This window comes from Lissotriton helveticus, chromosome 9 (assembly GCF_964261635.1).
Source record: "Lissotriton helveticus chromosome 9, aLisHel1.1, whole genome shotgun sequence".
Lineage (NCBI taxonomy): Eukaryota > Metazoa > Chordata > Amphibia > Caudata > Salamandridae > Lissotriton > Lissotriton helveticus.
The window spans coordinates 1,162,813,518-1,162,826,987 of record NC_136070.1 but is presented as its reverse complement, the minus strand read 5'-3'; positions in this window follow the sequence as shown (position 1 = coordinate 1,162,826,987).

The window sequence follows — 13,470 nt, the reverse complement described above, 5'->3', positions numbered from 1 at the left end:
TTGCATTTATTTTCAAATCGTACAATGGGAAACACTTGATTAGTAATTATGATAGATCAACACGATTCTGCAAAAGAGAAACTGAACTGTTTGGTTTCAAGCAAATAGCCTTATTTTAGGAAAAGGTGGTTCATAAGCATAGATGCAAGACTGCAAAATGTGGCTATATTGTCGCTGTATTTTGTAAGACCGACCAGGACATCCAGCCACTTCGCTGATGTAGGTTTTCCATTATATACATGATTCATTTAGTAGACTACACTTACAGAGCCATTACTGCAACTGAGGTGAATTACATTGGCAAATATTTCATTGAAGAAAGCTATTAATGAGAAAAGTGTTAAAAATGACATAATTTTTCCAAGGTAATGTGTACAATTTCCAATGAATTAAATTCGTTTTGAGGAGTTGTGATTAAATTCATATTTAATCGCTTTCTCAGAGTCAGACTCTGCTATTTTCTTTAGAACCACTTTTATCCATGAGGTCAGAAATCAAAGTTATGTTCACATGTTAACATGGTCTGAAAACAGTAATTATAATAATGCTGAATGGCATGCTGTATAGAAATATATTTTAAAAGAAATATACAATATTACTCTCGAGTTAATTTTGTGGAATATGGTGTCTCTGAGTGCTACCAGTAACTATTGTATACATTAATGACGTTCAATAAATCTTCAATAAATCTTCAAAACATGTAATGATGTGGTTTCCTATTTATTTCTATTTTTTTATAAACTCAGATTATTTTTTTAGCGACTTTGGGCCGGATTACAAACTGTCCATGAGGTGTTAATTAGCACTGAAGGGCCATTCAGCACCATACTGGATAAAGTAAGGGTGTGCTGCTTATCACCAGCTCTTTGTTTTGAATGGTCAGTGCTATTTTACGGCAGCAAACATCATGTTTGTTTAATCTTTGTTGGCAAAATAAAAACATTTATTTTTGCTGTTGAAAACAGACGGATTAGGCAACCATTGTATGACTACGGCAAGTACCACAAACGCATAGCCACAGGGGATCCTCTGCCCCTACCCCTGCAATGGAACCTGCACGTACCTGTGCTCCGTATCGGGTTGACTGAAACGAGGGCGACTGCTTGGCTGGCGTTTCCTTGACCCGCAACCGTTGGCTTGGGTGAGGCCGTGAGTGAGAGCGGAGGGTGGGGGCACCCAGCCGGCTTTGCTGGAGGCCTTGCAGGCGCGCCAGGCTGATCCCCTGGAGACGTGTGCGCTGAGGCTCTCGCGGACACATTCACTGGTTGGTCTCCCGCCTGCCTGGAGTTCATCAGCCACGAGCAACAGCCACCGAGTGGAGCTAAGGACAAATGGTGATGCAGGAGTGGGCTGGGCACCGGGCAGTGGATTAGGGGCCTCTGTGAAGAAAATCTTGAACTTTTTCATTGTTTATCATTGTGGAGAGGCTGACGAGGATGCAGCTCAACTGTTAAACGGAGTGGGTTGCTGTCTGCTGTTTCCCTGAGTGGTAGCGACGGTGCTGCTGAGACTCATGCTGGTGTGCTCCTAGGTCACCTAGAGGGGTTGCGGAGTGATCATGCACAGCCACCACTGACCAGTGCTCCTTCCCCCTTCCAGCAATAGGAGAATCAGTGGCAGTGGAGGCAGGGTCCTCCATAGGGTCCTCCATAGGTGATACAGGGAGAGACACACTATCTGTGAGCTGAAGTATTTAATCAGCCAGTGGCTTTGAAGGAAGTAAAGCCCTATACAGTTACTTGGATTAATGTTAATGGAGTCAGTTCTTCCCCTGCAATATAAGATCAGAGCTGAGTAGGGCAAAGGTAATTTGAATATAAAGTTGAGCTCTAAAAAGTACCTAGCTCAGATATAAGTAAGGTCGCAGGAAGAGATTCCCATATTTTAAAGGAAAAAATGAGAAAACATCTGAAGCAGTCAAATCTAAAGGCTGAAGTTATAGATCCCAGGACTAGAGTTACGGTCACGGATAAGGACAGGATTGTCCAAGTATTCGTGGACCATTACGATAAGCTACATGCTACCAAGTATATGGTTAGCAAAGATTATTTTGGCAACTTTAATCTCCCGCATTTGTCAATTACCCACGTTGAGAAAATTCAACTTGATACATCAGGAGTAAAAAGTCTGGCAGCTCTCGATACAATGGCGAGAGCGAAAGCCTGTGGGAATGATGAGCTACCAACAGAATTTTATAAGGTCTTTGCTAAGGAATTAGCACCCTTCTTGACAAAGCTTTTTATCTAAATAAAGGTCGGTGGTCTTGTTCCCCCAACTTTTAAAGAATCCATCATTGTTATCCTCAAGAAAAAGGGGAAAAATCCTAAGGATATTAATGCCTACAGACCAATTAGTCTACTTAATACGGACTATAATATTTTAATTAAAATCTGGGCACAGCGTTTTACCTCTTTAGCACAAGAAGTGATCCATTGAGACCAGACAGGGTTTGTCACCGGGAGGTTAATGTCTGAAAATACAGGTGTTCTAGTACAGGCACTTCACTTTTATAATAGCAATCGTACCACTGCTCTTGTCATGATGGTAGACGCAGAAAAAGCATTCAATTTGGTTAATTAGGATGGGTTTTTTATGGTCTAGGCAGGTATGGCGTTCCATCTCAGGTCACAAAAATGCTGTGGAATATTTACCAGGGGGCACAGGCTCAGGTTTTTATCAATGCTAACTTAACAGGGATAATAAATGTGAATTGGGGGACTAGACAAGGGTGTCCGCTTTCACCCGTCTTATTTACCATTTTAACGAACCCTTGGCCACCAAAATCTGTAATAATATTACAATTAGAGCACCAACATTAGGCATGGCAAAATTAAAGTTGTTTGCGGATGATATCATCCTTTATCTTAGTCCAGAGAGCCAGAATATAGAGCAAGTATTAGCAGAATTTGCTCAATTTGACTTGATTGGGGGTTATAAATTCAACCAAAATAAGACTGAGATTTTAATCATCAATACGGAAAGTGATTTTCTCCCCAAAAACCTTAAACAACAAGCCCGTAATGCGGATCTAATTTGTTATCTCGCTATATATATATATATATATATGTCACCAACCAATATGGGGAACTGTATACATTGAATTATGAAGCCATGCAGAATACAATACAAAAAACTGCTAGGTGACTGGTCATTATTACCCCTCACTTTGATAGGCAGTGTGACCCTTATCGAAATGTCTATTCTACCTTTACTCATTTTTCTCTTCACAAATATTCCTATAAAAATGAACACTACCTATTTTAAAGAGCTTGAAACAAGGTTTAGAAAGTTTATCTGGAGTAAGAAGGCACACAGGGCCAAACTCTCGGTGCTTCAATTGGATATTAACCAAGGGGGCTTGCACTTCCTCAAATTCTTACATATTATGAAGCTGCTATTTTAGATTTGACATATTTTACAACACAAGGGAACCCAAGGCGCAATTGTTAGGGACCTATGGGTAATACTTTGTTTACAGAGACAATGGTCCCTAAAATAACTGAATAAATTTAGTACAACATAGACTAAATAGTTCTATATTGGTGTCCAGCCGGACAGTTTAATTGCATTTAATAAAAGATCGTATCAAAATTTCAGTAAAAAGATATAAGTGGGACACCAGCCGGTGCCCGACTCAACAACCTTCAACAAGGAAAACAACATACAACATAAATTGTGTAGGCAAAACAAAAAGGCAGTCTGGTTTGTATAAAATATATACAGACTATACATACACTACACATATGCACACACAATTACTAAATAGAATAGTGACATTTGTCCCACTTATATCTTTTTATTTTAGGGACCATTGTCTCTGTAAACAAAATTTTAGATTTGACAGCTCATCTAGTGGACTCCAAAGGATCTGTAGATTATTTTTTGGGGTATAAAATGGTGCAGGAGACTGGCTCGCAGATTCCAATATTTTTAAAAACAGCAAAACTCCCTAAAAAAACTAGGTACAAGACTTTGCAGAAATATTCTCATAGACTGCAGACTTTTTTTTAAAGCAAGCAGCTGCTACAGGGTTTCATCACTTAAAATTAGGCGAATGTAATAGGCTGGGTCTTCAAATTCAAACTAGTCATCTCAGATGCTGGAATAACTGTGGCCTGAAAGAGCCGGGGCATTTTCTAATAGGAAATAAAGTGATTACTGCACTTTACAGTATCTGTTTTATCCAAATGTTTTTGAATATTGGTCAAATGGTGTCTTAAAATGCCCTATTTCTATCCATGGTTGTTGTTTTTTTTATGCATCTGCTTCAATAAAAAATAAAAAATAAAAAAATCAGACAGATCTCTGTTTATAAAATGGAGTCACATGGCAGGCCCTTATGATCTGATAGGGTGCGTGGGAGGTTGTACACATGCGTTACCCACCCATTTACTCCTCATTTAATAACCAATAATCTAACCGTGACCAGCTGTTATAGGCCGGGGTGACATGCATGCCAGCTCTATCCGTAGCATTGCGGAGTCGCCAAGCATCTACTTATCCCATTTCCAACATGGCATCCCGAACGCACTGATCTATCTTGACAGTTCGTACGCCATGTGGATTGGATTTATCTATGTTCGGATAAAGATGAGTATTGAAATCACCCCCCAGAGGACAGCCGGTCCGGCCAGGTATGCAGCACATCCAGCAGCTGTATAAAAGCTTGTGGGCCATCCACTACCGGCCCATATGTGCTAATAATAGTTACCAAGATAATGCCTAGTTTGCCTTGTAACAGGGCCCAGTTCCCTTCACTGTCAGTATGTGAGTGTACTGGGAGGAAAGGTAGTCCCTTTTTATTCAGTATAAGGACCTCTCTCACGTAGGTAGAGAATGACAATGATAATTTAAATCCCGCTCATTTATGTGCAATGTTAGCTTCCTTCTGTTTGCTCAGCTGTGATTCCTGAAATAAAGCAATTTGAACCTTGTGCTGCTCTACGTATGCCATTACTTGACAAACATTTTTGGGAGTGTTAAGCCCAAGAACATTCCATGTAAAACAATTTTACCGCTCACTTGTGACCACCTTCTGAATAGACATCAATCTATATTCCAATAATATCATAGCAAGACCCACATCCATGGTTAACCTAACGATCACAACAGTTATATCAGTTCCATACCATGCAACCCCCTCGCCCACTTTGGCAGCCCCAATTCGCCAAAGCCATAACCCAGGATTAGAAACAACCGCAACAAAAACAAAATGCAGCAATTACATAGTGGGGTACACCCAGAGGGGGACATAGCAGCACCTACCACTCCCAGTTGTAGGAGGGAGGGTGCCGCCTCAAAAGAATGGAGGTTTCCTCCTGCTATCTTCCCGCGGAGAGGAAGAATAAAGATTATTCAAGATGCGGTTAAAGACACAACCAAACACTTAAACCCACCTCTGCAGCAGATATCATACCCATGAAGCAGGCCTAAGTCCACATGTGTCAGAGTGCCTGTAAAGGAAATATTATCACTATGGGCCATCATACAGCGAGCACAGCAAGGCCTGGATTAGTCGCACAAACAGTTACCAGCAAGCAAACTGAATCATATATGTGACAGGCACAGCTCAGATGAAACACGTGGTTGACCCATTACCTACATCATCCTGCTCTGTGATAGGGATGAAGTGACTGGTCCCGAACATACATGCCGACTACAACCAAGAAATGTAACTGGTGAACAGAATATACATTGGCATGTTATTCATCAATGTCCGACGTATTTCCTAAGGACTGTTTTTGGCGTCTCAAAGTTTTAGCAAATTCCATGGCCATTTTGGGATTGGCGAATATCTTCGCCTTGTCATCTGTGCCTCTACGAAGACAAGCAGGGTACAGCATCACGTATGGTTCTTGTTCCTTTATCAGCAGCTTCTTGAGCCTTGAAATTCCTTCCTTGCCCCCTGGACAGAGGCCGTAAAATCGGGGTAGAACAACAGCACATTTCCCTGGTGATTGCTTCTATCGAGCAATACGCAGTACAGTGTCCCGGTCTCTGAAATTTAGTAGACGTGCGATGATGGGCCTAGGAGGGGCCCCGGGAGGCGGGTGCGCTGCCAAAGATCTGTGGGCACGCTCCGCAACCATCATATTTGAGAGGTTTTCAGCACCGCAGATATAAAAAAACAGGGCTTCGACATATTCTTCCAGTCGACCAACGTTCGTTGTATTCGGCAGCCCCAAATACGCACATTATTGCGCCGTGAGCACGCTTCAATGTCCTCATTTTTGTTTAGATTAACGCCAGAATCTTTCCAATATCTGTGGTTTTGGCAGCTACTTGTTGTAACCCATCTTCAGCATCGGATATTTTCTGCTCTGCCTCACCCAGCCTGGCTGCCTGCTTGTCTAACTTGAAGGACATGTGGTCCAGGCGTCCATTTAGCGCTTCTATTTTTCCATCAATTGACTGTAAACTGGCTTGAATCGCCTCTAGCCCCTTTTCCAGGGCAGTAGGAGCCTGCTCGGTAGAGTCCAGCTCCAAATCAGACGCAGCATTCTGCTCCGATTTGCCACTTTTTCACAGTTCAAAGTTAAGGCGAGGCTGTTTTTTTTCAGGCCTGCCCATGATGCTAGACTGCAGGCTATTGGGTATTGTTGTCCCCTGGAATGGGCCTAGTCTGCAAGAGCGCCGATGCCAGCGACTGACAGGAGCGGCCCCTCCACAGCACAGGTGTCGCTCGCCTAGCAGTCAAGAGAAACTTGCAGCACTTTCCACGTCCCCAAGTGCTGTTGCACCAACACTGCTGGGCTTATGAAGTGAATCGGGGGAGTGGGCGGGGGAGTGGGCACCAAGCGCGTCAACAAACTCGGCCTGTATCCCCAGCATGTAGTGAGGCCAATCCCGCAGTGGGAAGCTGGGCGCTCTCTTAGCCCACACCAGTCCCAGAGCGGGCCAGACTCTGCGCTCGCGTCCCCCAGAGCTGTCCGGTGGCTGCCGAAGCCAGGAAACAGCCTTCAAATAAAGCGCTGCTCCCCCGCCACAGAGGTCATGGCTCTAGGTGCCTGCGCTAACGCCTTCCGGCCCCTCGGCGTCACTGCAATAGATGGAATCACATCTCGCGGCTATGACCACAGCCGCACAGCTGCCATTTTAAAGTCCGGCCCTCGCAGCAGAAGTCTCCATTCGGCCTTCCAAGGCACTATACACTCGTCGAAACCGCAGCGGGTGGGAGACCAGCACATCAGCATTCACTTGGGCCTCCAGAGCTCCGCAGGAGCCGACAGGAGAGCTGGATAAATGAGAGGATAGTGTCGGCAGCCGGCAGAGCTACACCAACGTGTGGCCATCTTGCCTTGTGCCAAGCCACGCCCCCCCAATTTCTTCAATTTTACTCTTCATTATATAGTAACCCGAATCTTCTAAATTCTCAAATTATTGACCATTTTTTAATTGCTGCCAATCTCCCACAACTTCCCCAATTTGATCAAGTCAAATTAGATAACCCTATCACGACAGATAAACTTCTACTCGTTATTCAGTCACTTAAAGCTAAAAAATCTCTGGGCCCTGATGGCATTCCTGCATAATTTTATAAAGCCTTTGCTGACACTCTCATCATTCACCTACATCATTTATTCACTACATGTGCTCAATCTGGCCTACTCGGTGGCTCTTTTACAGAAGCATTGATTATAGTTTTACCTAAACCAGATAAAGATCACACTAAAGTTTCAAATTATAGTCCTATTTCTAATTTCTAATCCTAGCCACTAGATTAGTTTGAGTTTTGTCATCCCTTATCCATATTGATCAATCTGGATTTATGTCAAAACGTTTCTCTGTTAATATTACAAGACTTCTCTTTCATGTTATTGATAAGGCCTCTACCTTTACATCTCCTGCTGGCCTCCTTACTTTAGACGTAATTTCTTTTTCGAACACTTTCTTCTTTTAATTTTGGTAATAATTTTATGAAAATGATATCAACGTTACATGGTTCCCCTTCTGCCCGACTCTTTATTAATGGTCAATTTTCAAATCTATTTTCTCTTTATAGAGGAACTTTGTCCATTGTTACCTCTTCTTTTTTGGTAGCAATTGAACCTTTTCTTTCCCACATTCGAAATTCTGTTGACATTGGAGAAATTATGTTAGCTGATGTTAACCTTAAAATGTATGCCTTTGCAGATGATGTTCTATTATATCTTAGTAACCCAGCCACATCTCTACCTGCTTTTTTAGATGTTACACGTAATTATTCTACTGTCTCTAGTTACACCTTGAATACTCATAAACAGATTTTTTTTCCCCTGAATGTTTACTGCACTCCTTCAATACTAGACAATACTGAAATTATTTGGCAAAAAAAGAAACTCAAATATTTAGGTATACTCTTTTCACTTACCTTAAAACACTCTGTCACTCTCAATTGTGACTTTTTATTTACCAAAATTGCTGAAACAATTTGTCAATGGTACACTCTACATTTATCATGGTGAGGGAAACTTGAAACCATTGAAATGGTATTAGCCCCAATTATTTTCCGTACATTGTCTATGATCTCTATACAATTGCCTCTCTCAGTCTACAATAAAAGTGATACGCTTATTTCTAAATTTATATGGAACCACAAACCCCCTCATATTGCTTACACTAAGCTCAAATTATTTAAACTAAATGGAGGACTTTTTCAAATACTATAAAGCAATTATTTTAAGACAAGGTTAACTTTGGTTCACATGTTTGGGCCCTAGCTCCTAAATGGTTAATGATTGAACGCAATTTAGTGTCACTATTTCCTCTCCCATCACTTTTGTCCATGTCTAACTAAATAAACGTTTTAAATAAACGTTTTAAATCTTTCTCCATCATTCCATCAACTAAATTGATTATTACTGATTTTGACGCATCCTTTTCATAGCATATTTCAGATTCTACTGTGATCTCCCTTTGGCATAATCCTATGTTCAAATGTAACAGTACAATTACATTCTGAAACTGTGGATTTTGGCTGGCATTTTCTTTCTCCAGGATATTTATAAAGATGATGCTTTATTATTTTTCTCTGAACTACAGGCCAGATTCATGTTACCCAATGCCGAAGCCCTTAAATATGATATTCTTTATAACACACTGCTTAACACTTATCCAAATATGCTACACCAAATTAAAACTTCAAACTCGGTATATTGTATTAAAGCTTTTTCTGCATCTCAACATACTGTCTCCAAATTGGGAGTATTGTACAACTTCATTGTACAATACTAACCTTACCTTTTTAACCACCTTTTGGATTGCAGAACTTTCCTTAAATTTTTCGTTAAAAGAGTGGAGACAAATATGGTTCATCAATATTTCAGGATGGTTTCCTGTTTTATTGTCCCAAACTATTGCCTTTATTTTATTCAGTTGTATATGGACTCCCTATAAATTATTTAAGGCTAAAATCATTGACTTCCCACTTTGTTGGAACTACAAATGTTATGATGGTACTTTGAAAACATATGCTTTTTGAATGTAATGTAATATCTCAATTCTAGAAGAATATTTGGGATATCATTGTTAAAATACTTCCTATTTCTGAGACCCTCACTTACAGCATGCTTATTGGTAAATCTTATGTTCTTTCATCCACTTTATTGGAACCTCAGTCTAAACTTTTTAATCTCCTTATTTCTATTACTATTAAATCCATTACTTCCAATTGGAAATTATCTGAAACAATATCAATTCAAGCATGGTGGTCATATGTTATTTTTATTAGATCTGGTGCCCAATTACTTTACAAAGGACCATTAAAAAATACATTGTCATTTCAACAGTTATGGAAACCAATTGTAGATTATATTAATACATATTTATAATATATGTAATAACACTATTTATTTCTATTAATAATTTTGTATAACTAATGTTTTGAGGAGTAGTCTTGTTTGTTCCATTTTTCACTTTTATAATTTTATTGCTTCTATGACTATGGAAATTTTCTTTTTGGTATATTGATATTGCTATGATAATATTTTACATTATATATTGTTTGGTTTGTTCTGTTCTCTAATATTTTGAACAGAAACAGAAATATCTAAATTACTTAAAATACAAGCTATATTTTAAAACCATTAATAACATCTATATAAACAAAAGTTACACATAAAATAATCATATTAATTATAACACAGTGAAATCACTAAAGAAAATATTTTTGTAACCACAATATTAGTGAAAAGGATATTAAACATAAAATGTTAATATTGCTTACCTCAAAAAAGGATATTCTTGTCAACGATATTTGTGCATCGCAATATTTGTGTGTCATATTTGATTTCTGATTTTCTGTCTCCCGATATTTTTCACTCTATATGTTGTCCAAACACCACACTAACATTAAAAAAGATGTTAAATAAACAAGCCTGCATTTATTTAATAGCTGATTTCAGTTACAAAAAAAGAAGTGACTGAGGTGCCCTGCACCACTTAACTTTAGGAACACCTTTATTTTTAAAGACATCTTGCAGCAAAATTGTTAAAATGTGATGAAGTCTCTCAAAATTCAAAAAGTGTATTTCATTAACATGCAGAACTGTTTCATCTTAGTAAATCAGATTATGTCAATGCATTGAGAAGTATATATTTTTAAAGTGATAGCTTTAAAGAACCAAGGGGCATATTACCAACAACTAGCGATATTTATCGCTAAATGCGCTTAGCGACTTTTTTTTATCACTGCCTATCGCTGGATATTTTAGCGGAGAAAACATGCTATTAGCAATGTTTTTCTCCATAGCGCTAAAATATCCAGTGATAGCAGCATAATGCGAAAATATCGCTGAGAATATAGCGATATTCTCGCATTAGCGACGAAATATCCACCTCCCATTGGATAACATGGCTAAGAACTCGTCAGAGCAGGCGTTAGTTTTTGGCGATAGCGGGAATATTTCTATCGCTACGCCAGCCTTGTGAATAGGCGATAGTGACTTTATCGACTGCTTTCAGTCGCTAACGGGTTGGGTACGCCCAATTTGCATGTCATTAGCGATAAATATCGCTACATATATCAATAAGGACTAGCTAGTTTAGTAGGATATAAGAGACTCTGATAGGTACGTCGAGGAGCAACATAGAGTGGGGAAAAGAACATTGTTTTCCTCATAAAGCCCTCACCCACCGACCTAGTCGGTGGCATGCTTCATCATCGGGCCCACCACAGTGGCACCGAGTGTGCCTCGGGTGTGCTTCAACGCCAGGAGACTGCGGAGCTGGTATGTTGCTGAGTGTGCGGTGAAAAGGGTGAGAAGGTGTAGATTAAAAGCTATGCAGAAGGTCCCAGCACCCGAGGGTTGCTTATTTTTAATGAACTGGGCCTCTGCTAGCAGATAAAAAGGCAAGGAGACGTGATGGAGTGCTGATTATGACCTCCAGCGTCTAGTGCGGTCTACATGTTTCAGCCAGTGCCTTGTTGATTTTAAGCTGGCTTTCCTCAGGACCATTTACTATGTGAGAAGTGCAAAATAAACTTAATTTAAGTGAAGGTGGTGTTTTGGCTATGTGTGGCGCTCGCTAAGGCGCTGTAACTGTTAGAGGGGATTCCCTCAAGCTTGACTACATTTAACACATAGGACAAGGACAAGACGTACAAGGTAGAGTCATATCAGTATGGTAAGATTTACTACAAGAAGCGGGCTAATAAGGTGGTGTACGGCCTATAAACGGCTATTGTGGCCTCATGGCACATTGAGGAAAACAATGTTCTTTCCCCACTCTATGTTGCTCCTCGACGTACCTATCAGAGTCTCTTATATCCTACTAAACTAGCTAGTCCTTATTGATATATGTACATATAATTCAGGGGATCCGGCCTAGCTTATCTAGTCCTCTCTCTCCCTTTGATCTAAAACGATAAATATCGCTGACATGCAAAGCGGGCCCCAAACCGCTCGCTATCGCCTTCAAGCTGTCGCTAACTGCTGATAGCGACAGCTTGATAATAGGGCGATAGAATTTTCGCCGCTTAGCAGCCGAAAACGGCAGCTAAACCTGCGAAAAGTGCCTATCGCCCCCCTTGATAATATGCCCCCAAGCAAATTGTCATGTGCCCCTTTAGGTGGTCAGGGTTCTGTTACACATGAACAACACTATACTTTATTAACTCAAACACAGGAGAAGGTTGTGTACAGTGCACATCCTCAAGTGTTGGATTTCGAGGTCCACTTATATGTGATAATGAGGAAAAAGGCTGTAAGGTGAAATAAAACAGTAGAATCACACAATTTGATCAAGTGGGGAAGCCAGGCAGGGCCGGACTGGGAACCAAAACCGGCCCTGGCAAAGTGCTCGTATGCCCCCCCCACCCCCCAGGGGGGTTGGGGGTGCGACCGCGCTCTTTGCCAGGGCCGGTTTTCAGCTGATTTTGTTACAGGGCCGTTTTTTCAGCAACGCTGCAAAAACGGCCCTCTAACAAAGACGGCCCCCAGAGGCCCAAAATCGGCCCTCACCCTTGCGGCGCACCGGGGGATTGCCCGGTGCCCGCAACGGCCAGTGCGGGCCTGAAGCCAGGACTAAGCCCAGATTTTCTCAGCCCACATTGTGCAATTCAATTCAGCTACTGGATGTACATGCTTCGCTTCAGTACGGTCTCTGTCACACTATAGCCCAAACGTTGTGGCCCCTGGGAAAATGTTTGAATCAGGTCTATGTACAGAAATGTCTCTCAGTTGCATATAGTCGTGCATCAACTTCATAATATGTTCAGAACTGCCACGAGAAAGAGTTGAAAGGGAAGTTTTGGTCGTTCCTGTTACTATTTGTTTAAAAGTGGTTTCCTAAAGAGAACATGCGCTGAAAGGGACATTCTACTAACTTCAGAACTCTAAGTGTGTCGAAAAGATTTGTAGGGGTAAGAGGGGAGCATGTGAGAGCAATCCACTGCCTTGATGAACCCCAGACATCACAGTCCACTCAGATACTTGTTACAAGCACATAAACACTTGCCATTTCAAGATACGAGGGGAGGGGGGTGCTAAAAGCAGCTAAATCAGAGGGCTTTTGTTGATCTGCCATTTATCAACTCATAATTAACTGTTAATTTGCCAGTCTTTAATTTCAAGCGCGGCTCTAATTTATAACATTTACGTGGACTTTGTCAAAACTTCAGGAGTGCTATACAGATTCGCCATCTTTCTCTGTCGCTCCCCGGTGTGTAATATTTCACTGAAAAAAACAACATTTCCTAGCTAACAGTTTGCTTTGTGCTTAAAAAGATAAAATACTGCAGGAAAATCTATGCTGGTCCGAGTTTAAGCATTAATAGGATCCAAGCATGTAACAGATACTTTTGTCATGGCATTTTAACAATTATTATTTTCTGGAACACAAGTCTATGTAGATAATTGCATACAAGTTATGGAAAATCTATTCTTTTTCATAAGAAAATCGTTTCAAGATGTAGCTTATTTTTTGAAACATAAATTCCAAAGCATAATAAATAAAATATGAAATCGGGCACCGTAGGAAAACACTACGATG